We start from the raw sequence: 9238 nt of genomic DNA, 5'->3' as shown, positions 1-9238 counted from the left end.
TCCTTCCTTCCTTCCTTCCTTCCTTCCTCCTTCCTTCCTTTCTTTCTTTCTTTCTTTCTTTCTTTCTTTCTTTCTTTCTTTCTTTCTTGATTTTTCTTTACTGTTAAAACTTACTATATTTAAACAATCTGCCTTTCCAATCTTGAAAAACAGAGGAGAGGAAGAAGACAAATGCTCCTGAGGTGTGCAGTCATTTCTGATGAATGTGGATACTTGAATGGATTCTATGTGTTCAACAAGTAAATTTTTATTGCCTTGTTCTTCCAAAGCAATATTCTTGCAGTCCTTTAAAACATTTTCTGATATAAGGCTGGGGCTGTAGGTCACTTAGCAGAGAGCTTGCCTAGCTTGCACAAGGGGTTGATCCCTAGAATAAACTAGGTGTGGTGGTCTGTAATCATATCACTCTAGAGGTAGAGGCAGAAGGACCTTACATTGAAGATCATTCTTATATACATACCAAGTTCAAAGCTAGCCTGGGCTACCTAATGTCCTGTTTTGTTTTGTTTTGTTTTGTTTTGTTTTGTTTTGTTTTTTTGAAAAGAGACATAGATAAAAGTATTGGTGTCAAAAGAGGGTTTTAATCTATCAGCTATAAAACATCAGTTAGCAAAATGATATGAATACCCTAAAATATGTTTAAAATAATTATGTATGTATGTATGGGGTTTATTTCTATTTCAAATGCTTGGATGTATCCATGGGCATAGGAAAGAAACTGGCATGTAAATGAAAATATTTATACTAGTTCTCAGAGGGGCTTTTTCTGATTTCTGTCACTTGTGTTCCTCCCTCCATCTCTACCGTCTAATTGCTCTACCATAAACAGTTTTATTTTGTCCTCATCTGTGTCATCAGATCAGGGCAGTGTGGATACGGACAGTGAAATTCAGGTTCTAGCATCCAGACAGATTCTAAAGCTGTCTCTACTGCTCTCCTCTCGTTACAGAAATATCAGTGTGTGGAGCTAAAGGGTAGCCAGGGCTGTTCTGTTTATTGTCTCTCCTGCATGCCTAGTGACATAGTAGGACTCCCAGAGAGGCACACAGCAGCTGGCAGGATCATGGTCATTATGCAGATGAGGAAGACAAGCAGAGGGCTCCCCTGGCTGGAATCACTCAGTTAGGGGTGGCAGAGATGAGAAGCATGCTGGGTCTGACTCTGGACTTGGCTCCCTCAGGCCTGTCACTCTTCCTATCATCCTCTTGTCTGTCTTGAGGATAAAGGGGCTCTTCCTGTGTGAGCAAATCATAACGTGTTGCTTTTAAAGATAGTGTCAGAGGTGTGGTTGGGGTGTCTCAGAGTCCACAGCTTGTACAGTCTCTGGCCATCTTTTCAGTTAAGTCTTGTTCTTCCCGGAACCCAAAATTACATCTTAGATGGCATGGTCTGGGACTGACAGACAGCCCCATGGGGGTGGGTGCCATCTGAGCATGCACAGTCTTCTCTCAGGCATGCAGAGGCAGGTCTTCCCAAATCTGAGAACCTACTTTTAGGCTGGTGTGGGGCCCTTAGCAAAAACTCTCCACATGGCCTCATGACTCCATGGCCTCATGGCTTCATGGCTTCATGGCCTCATGGCTCATGGCGTCTCTCACCATCTGCTGACTCTCAATAAACCATCAAGAAGAGGTTAAGATAGACTCGAGACTCAGGCATGAAATATGACCTGTTGGGATGGCTTTGTTTCACATCCCCTCTAGACCCACAGAGCTCCATTCAAAGTCTCTGGAGACTTAAAGCTCCCATAATGCACTGGGATGGAGCTGGAACTCTTCTGCTTTCAGTGTTAATGGCCTCCACCATTCAGCCTTCCTCTGGCCCAACACTCATGTCAGCTTGGTTCTTTCCTGCAGCTGGTTGGACCAGGCAGCACTTGAGACATTGTATCCACTGCATGATGTTACTTAGAAGGCTTAAAAGGAAGCCTCTATCACTTCTTGCCCTGTCTGTGTTCCCTTGTAAGCCTAGTTACAGATGGCCATGGGTCAAGACTCTAGGGTGTGGCCCCTGGGGGAAAGAACAAACTGCAGGGAAGGAAGAGGAGAGGGAAGTTTCAAAAGACCTGCCTACAAATAGTTTCCACATACTACAATGTATGTGCCTTGTCATAAGGGTCATATAACTCATGATAAATAGACCATGTATGTCGTGATTTTTCTGCACATTGATTATCGAAAGGTGTTCAAAATACATGTTGATAGACACATATCACCATATGTATCTATTAACCCCTAATGTCTTAGCCCTCCCCAGACCTACCTACCTATGCTGATTCAGAAAATGGCTCCAAGTTGTTTTCTAAATCTTTGTTTCCTTTTCTTCTTCTTCTTTCAGTTTTCCAAAGAAATTAGACCAAAACTTTCTTCTTGAGAAGAAACAAACCTGCTGTTGGCAGAGGGTAAGTGAACTTTTAAATGCACCATCTGCTTTTTGCTGTCTGATGTCGTGAGGCCCCAAGATCAAGCATTTGATAAGTGATCTCAAGCTTAGAGTCAAGAGTCCTCTACCTCATTTGCCTGGGCCGCTCCTAGGAAAGAAAGTTTTGCTCAGAGTCTCTTCTTGACATTTCTTGCTGTCCCACACCTCTCCTAAGCTGCCCTGGTGGCTGCTGTCACCTTGTCCAACTTTCAGAGAGACCAACAGTGAGAGTGTCTTTCCTTCCATGACTGGTGCACAAGGATAAGCCTGTGGGCAAAGGGAAACTCTCTGTCTAGTTCACATGGCTGTGTCTTGTGAGTGCCATGAAAAAGAGCAATTGGTTATGAGTGGTCTGTGGGGCCTCCCAGGCTATTTGGGAAAGTCCCCATGTATAGATGTGATAGCTGAGGCCCAGCGGGCTCCAAGAGACCTGTGACATCATAGACAGAAGCAGAGCCGGGGACGTGAGAACAGCATTTGACTCTTAGCTGGCGATGACTGGTCCCATGGAGAGATTATTGTTTTTATCCCACACTTTATTTCCAAGGGGATAGATTTATTTCTGTAATTCAATTGAAATAATATACTAGTAAGGTAATGAGAGTGGCCTGTTTCCCTAAGGTAAATGCTAAAGTTTGGCTTTGGAGTTTCTATGCTGCCAAGAAGGGTTGACGGAGTAGGTGTGACCCCAAACTATCTGATGTAGCTGTCAACGGCAGGGGCATATATTGCATGACTCTGCCCAGGAATGTGTAAACCAATATCCCTTCATCTCAGAGAGGGCAACAATGGCAAAGTAATGGATCGAATCCACGCACAGCAAGCTTAGTGGAGCAGTGAGTTTCCTGGATTAAAGAAAGGCAGGTGATAGGAATACTTGCAGGAACATGGGTGAGTCTACAAACTGTATCACCAAAAAGCCATTCCAGCGTGGGTGACAACCCAACAGCGTCATCCATCCAACTTGAGGGAGCGTAGATGTACCTGGGAAGTCTCTCATCCCCCATTAGTTGCTTACTACTGATATAATCTCAAAGAAGGGCTCCTGAGTTCTGTAAGTTTAGTGAGCATCCTGAGTCCCTGGGTTTCCCTCCTCTTTAGAGAGGGGGATGTTTGAACTGAGACTGAATACCTGCACAATCATATATTTTCTTTTTCCGCTCTCTCCAAACCAGTGCTTTGGCGGTGCCACGTTGTCACAGGCAGAGAGTAGTCAGCACCGGTGTTTTGCAGTGAGGAGCCAGTATGTGGCAGCTGGTTAGATCATATTTATAGTTGGTAAGCTGAGAGAGATGAATGGCATTGCTCAGCTCACTCCCTTTGTTCAGGCTGGGAGCCTCGCATATCAAATAGTGCCACCTGCATTCTAGGGGGTTCTTCCCACCTCTGTCAAACCTTTCTGGAAATATCCTCCCAAATACATTCAGAGGTGTGCCCACTAGTTGATTCAAAATCCTGTCAAGTTTAAAAGTCAATACAATACAGAAAATGCGCGCGCGCGCGCGCGCGCACACACACACACACACACAGGATGTGGATATGACCACATGTCAGCCTCCACAAGATCCAAAGGCCTTTGTAGAATCAGGATTTTGACTAGACTAAACCAAGAGACCACAAAGCATGAGGCTATGGAGTATCTCAGGACTATAGTGTTTACTGGGCATATGGAATAAGACCCTGGGATCCACTCAACACCAAAGTTAAATACATAAAAAAATAGAACCCAGAGTAAATCTGGGGCTGGCTCTACTTGTACCTTCGTCTCACAAATCACTAGTGGCTGGTTTGTTGTGTATCTTGTTGTGTGCAGGGCTGGGGCCCTGGACCAATGCTGCATTCTGTTTATAATGGCCCTTATCATAGATGGCGTCCCTTTAAGAGAAATCAGTGAGTGGTCTTACCAGCCCTGAGATCTTTATTTGCAAGAGGCCAAATGCCAGTGGCATGTGTTTGGTTTCATAGCAACATGTCTGTGCAACCAGGAAAAAAAGTATATATATATATATATATATATATATATATATTGCTTACAGCAGCCTATAATGTATCCTGAGCAGACCCAGAATTACTCTAATGCCTCCTTCATATTTCTGCCTATCTCCCTCTGCCTTTTCTTTTCCTGGGGTCTTTGATAGCATGGGGCATCTGCACTCTGTCCTTGTTATCCAGCTCTGCTATTACACTTGCCTGCAGCTGAGTAAGGAGGAAGGCAATGCCCGTGACCTCATCTTGAGCAGAGCTGAGGACCTCCCGACCTTAGCACATGAGAGCAAGTAGCTCATGTGTGCTTTGCCTCGTCTCTGTGGCAGGATAGCTCTGCCATAACAATGTGGTGAGGATTGAAATTCCTGGATATTGCAGTCAGCTTCTTCTAGCTGACAGGGAGGCTGCAACAGAGAGCCTTGTGATACCCAAGGAGCCAGAGAATCATGGACCTGTGTGATGGGCACAGTAGAGCCCCAAAAAGAAATAATGGTACCCATTTCTCTCCTTCCAGAGGCACAAATCCTAACTGAAGTTTTATCATTGCTCTGCCCTTAGAGCTTTGGTATGTCTCCCATCTTCTCTGTCGTTTACATCCATTGGACACACTCTGGTTTAAGCTGCTTTTCCCTCCAAACTCTAGAAACAACAGGGTCTCATACTATATAGCCCAAGCTGGACTGAGGTTTCTTGTGTAACTGTCATAGATTCTCTTCCCATTGCAGCGCTAAGGGAAAGAGCAACCTAAAGAAGACAGGGTTTGTTTGAGTCCACAGTTCAAGATACAATCCACTGTGGCAGTGAAGCCTGGGTGTCAAGTGCTTGAGGCAGCCTATCACATTACATCTGCAAGGGGAGAGAGAGGTCAATAGATGCAAGCAGGACTGCACTATGATGCTACGCTGCACTAAGATGCTGCGCAGTGGTTTTCAACCTGTGAGTTGCGACCCCTTCGGGACCTCAAAGTGCCGGTTCATGGTTTCACAAGGGTTGCATATCAGATATCCTGCATATCAGATATTTACATTACAATTTATAAAGGTAGAAAAATAAAGTTATAGAGTAGCAATGAAAATAATTTTATGGTTGGAGGGGTCACCACGACGTGAGGAACTAACTGTATTAAAGACTCACGGCATTAGGAAGGTTGAGAACCACTGACTTTATACAAACCTAGATCCCCTACCCAAAGACTAGTCCTGTCCACAGTCAGGATGGACTGTCCCACATCAATTAATATAATCAAGACAACCCCCCATAGGTTTACCCAAAGGTCTGCCTACCAGGTGATTCTAGATTCTGTCTAGCTGACAATTATACCATTGCAGTAGCACAGGCTGACTTTAAACTTGAGATGTCCCTTGTCAGCCTCCCAAAGGCTAGGATTACAGCTGGGTGCCACCACACCTAACCTCTGGAAGCATTTTCAAAAACTCTCTGTCATCCATTTGACATCTATCCTGCCTTTCTTCTTTTGGTTAATATTTGGAGGGTGGGGTGGGGAGTCTGAGCATCTGTCTAGGCAGAAAGGAAGCCATTTAGTAGTAGAATCAGTAATCTCCCCCCCCCCACTCCCACTCCCACACACCTTCTTTCTAAGTCTCTCTTCATGCCCAGAACTAGGTGTGGAGTACCTATGCCATACTATTTGTTTCTGATGATGTCACAGTCTCATCCTGGCCCCCAAAGATTGTGACATATGTGTGTAAATAGATTCAAGTATTCTTTAACATATATTTTTTAAAGAAAAGACTCACTTAAGAATTTCTTGGTGTATATTTTTAAATATAGCTATAAAGTCACAAATGGGGGGGGTCTCTAAAACCTTCCATTTTCCCTCTTCCCATTGTGAATAATGACCGTGAAACTCATGCCGAGTTTCACACTAGCACAAAGATAAACTTTTTGACAACCCCCTCCTCCCACACTCACTGTCACAGCATTTGCCTGTGGGGCCAAACCTCTCAGTCTAGCAGGTTGTCTTTGGAGCCATTAAATCAGAGATTTGAAGGGGGGAGGTCATTAAAGTGACAGGCTTGATAGATTAGGGTACTGACTCCTAATTTAGTTTGGAGGTCTATTGGGGAAGGAGGAGAAGATTTTTGTATGAAAACTTTTTATCTCAAAAGAGTTGAGAGTTCTCCTTCCAAGTTCTGAACCAATGGGGAGAAAAAAGGCAAAAGCAGAAAGCAGGTGGAATCCAGAATTCTTATGCTACTACTAACAATTATAGAGTGAGAGCCAAAACAAAGGAACTTAACACCTCCCTGGTACCCTGTTCCTTAGTGCAGCCTTGGTAGTCATAACTGGAGCCACTTTGAGTCTGCAGAGCTCTGCCGACAGAAGGAGAAAGAGGTCAAAGTCTGCATTGGTTACTCCTACCCAGAAGAATCTGCTTTTCATCCAGAGGTGGATGGGGCCACAATTTGGTCCAGGCCCAGCCAGATAGATCACTTCCCATCCTGGAGAAGGAAAAGGCAGAGCAAAGAGCCAGGGATGCTTAAAAGACAGGAGGGTAGGTGCTACTTCTGCCTCTGCCTCCTGATCAAGGCAGACCAACCTCCCAGATCCATCCAACCAACTTCATCCAGTTCCATAGCTCTCGAGTTTGCTGTGCTTGTTCAGGCAACTGGTTAGTCACCTCTACTCAGTGGGCACAAAAGCCTCGACAGTCTCGTTATCTCCCGTACCTCAGGATTTGAAGCAATGCCAAGTCAACAACAGCCGGTTTGTACGTGCAAATCTCACTCCTAATTGGGGAGAAATTCAGGGAGAGGAGGGGAGAGAGTTGGAGGGTGGAGAGAAACTCTGAAAGTTAAAGCCAAGGTCACAGCCTCCAAGACGCCCTAGCCTAGCTGAAGAGGCAAGGCGTGATTACAGGTAATATTAAAGAAGTGAAAAGGAATGAAAGCCCGTCGGTTGCAGAAGTGACACTAGGTATTCTTCACAGACTCCCTGCCAAACGGATGACAATAGAGCAAATGGAAGCTATTGTATTAGTCGGGAAAGGATACAGGTTTGTGTCAGAAACAGTCAATCCTAAACTCCCGGTGGCTTCACAAAATAAAGGCTCACCCCTTGCTCGAGTTGTGCCACTTAAGTGGTATCGCTCCTAGATGGTTGCCTCCCAAGCATACCTCTGTGGCTCTTCTGACCATCTGCAGGCTTCTTCATGATCACAAGAAAAGGAAGAAAACTGGAAGCTTTTTACATAGCTAAATGCTGCAGAAGTAGAGCGTGGAAGGTCTGCTTGTTGCCCGCTGTGTTCTGAGCACTGAGTTTTGATCTGGAGGCAGCTCACTGTGTCCCAGTCAGTCCTGGCCTCTGGCACACACTTGAGTAGGCACTCAAGTGATACATGAAAGGTGATAGGATGGATGGACCTAAGAGTGAGTTGACACTCATTTCTGGAAGAATCATAGCAGTTGTAAGCTTGGTAAATGGCTTGAACACTAATATAGATTATAAGGCTTGATTGGTTAATTAGCATATTTGTTTGAATAGATTTGGACTCCATAGACTTATGCATTTGAATGCTTGGCCCACAAGGAGTGACACTATATTAAGAGGTGTGTCCTTATTAGAATAGGTGTGGCTTTGTCAGAGGAGAAGTGTCACTGTGGGGGTGGGCTTTGAAGCCCTGTGCTTAAGCTCTGCACAGGGCAGAAGAGTCAGTTTTTCCTGGATGACCATGAGGTAGAACTCTCAGCTTCTCCAGCACTGTGTCTGCCTGGACAATGCCATGCTTCCTGCCATGATGATAATACGCTGACCCTCTGAAACTATATATAAGCCAGCCCCAATTAAATGTTGTCTTTTATAAAAGTTGCCTTGGTCATGGTGTCTCGTCCCAGCAGTGGAAACCCTAGCTAAGACAATTAGCCATGGTGACTAGTTGACCATAAGGACACAGGAAAATCTAACACAAGTTAGTTGGAAGCTGAGCTCTCCTAAAGGACTAGCCTTCCACACTCTGTACTTGGCCTCACTACTGTCTAATGAGTTCAAGGCTCAACTCCTTGTGCTATGTGGTTTCAGCTTCGCATCCCTAGCCTTGTGACTTCTGAGGGAGGTGCAAACCATCCTTGTTTCAGAAACGTAATTCAGGGAGGTTGAGTTGTCCAGAACGTCCTCATGATTCCAAAATTCACCCTGCACCAGGTCCTCCATCCTTAGGGTCATCTGACACCTACACATGCATCCCGGGGACCTTGGGGTAGACAGTGTTAAGCTCCAGTTCCTTAGCTAGAACCTTCTGGAAGAACCCATACTTGCGCAGAGCAATGCTTGAGTCGTCAGAGAAAAGGTAAAGTTCCCCGAGAGAAAGGAATACATTGTACTGCATGCACTGGACCTGGAGGCTCTGCCACCCTCCCCATAGCTGCCTCTTCTCAGGTCTTCACCTAGACCTTTGTAGCATCTTTCATTTATAGTCCAGCACACAAGCAAATAGGGAACTGGGTTTAGGAGATGGCTCAGTGGAAAGTGCTTACTTTTCAAGCACAAGGACCAGAGCTCAGATTCCCCAGGACCCATGTGAATGTCAGGTGGGCATGGTGGCCTGCCTATAATTCTAGCACTCAGAAGGCTGAGGCTGGGGATCCTTAAAGAAATCTAGTGGGCTGCCCTGCCTTTATCTATGAGCTCAGTCAAGAGCTCCTGCCTCAATGAATAAAGTGGCCATCAATGGAGGGGAACCGCTAGCATCAACCTCCACATCCAGGTACGCACCCACGTGCATATCCATGTGACTATGCATCCACAGGGCACACAAACACATGAGAGAAAAGTGATGAACTAGTTAATTATTCCTTCAAATTCTAGGAGACAC

The 9238-nt window shown here is 45.2% G+C and overlaps 1 protein-coding gene across 12 annotated transcripts in view; it reads left to right on the top strand.

The window, feature by feature from the left end:
- Positions 1-9238, top strand: part of Atxn1 (ataxin 1) — a 409435-nt gene that overhangs the window by 226598 nt on the left and 173599 nt on the right. For all 12 annotated transcript variants that reach the window (XR_003834664.1, XM_021180017.2, XM_029468376.1 and 9 more), the window contains one exon: positions 2338-2401. The gene's annotated coding sequence lies outside the window, so the exon portion shown is untranslated. The remainder of the gene's footprint in view (positions 1-2337; positions 2402-9238) is intronic.

Source organism: Mus caroli, chromosome 13, assembly GCF_900094665.2.
Source record: "Mus caroli chromosome 13, CAROLI_EIJ_v1.1, whole genome shotgun sequence".
NCBI classification, from domain to species: domain Eukaryota; kingdom Metazoa; phylum Chordata; class Mammalia; order Rodentia; family Muridae; genus Mus; species Mus caroli.
Note: the sequence above shows the minus strand (reverse complement) of the source record. Positions and strands in the feature narration are given on the sequence as shown.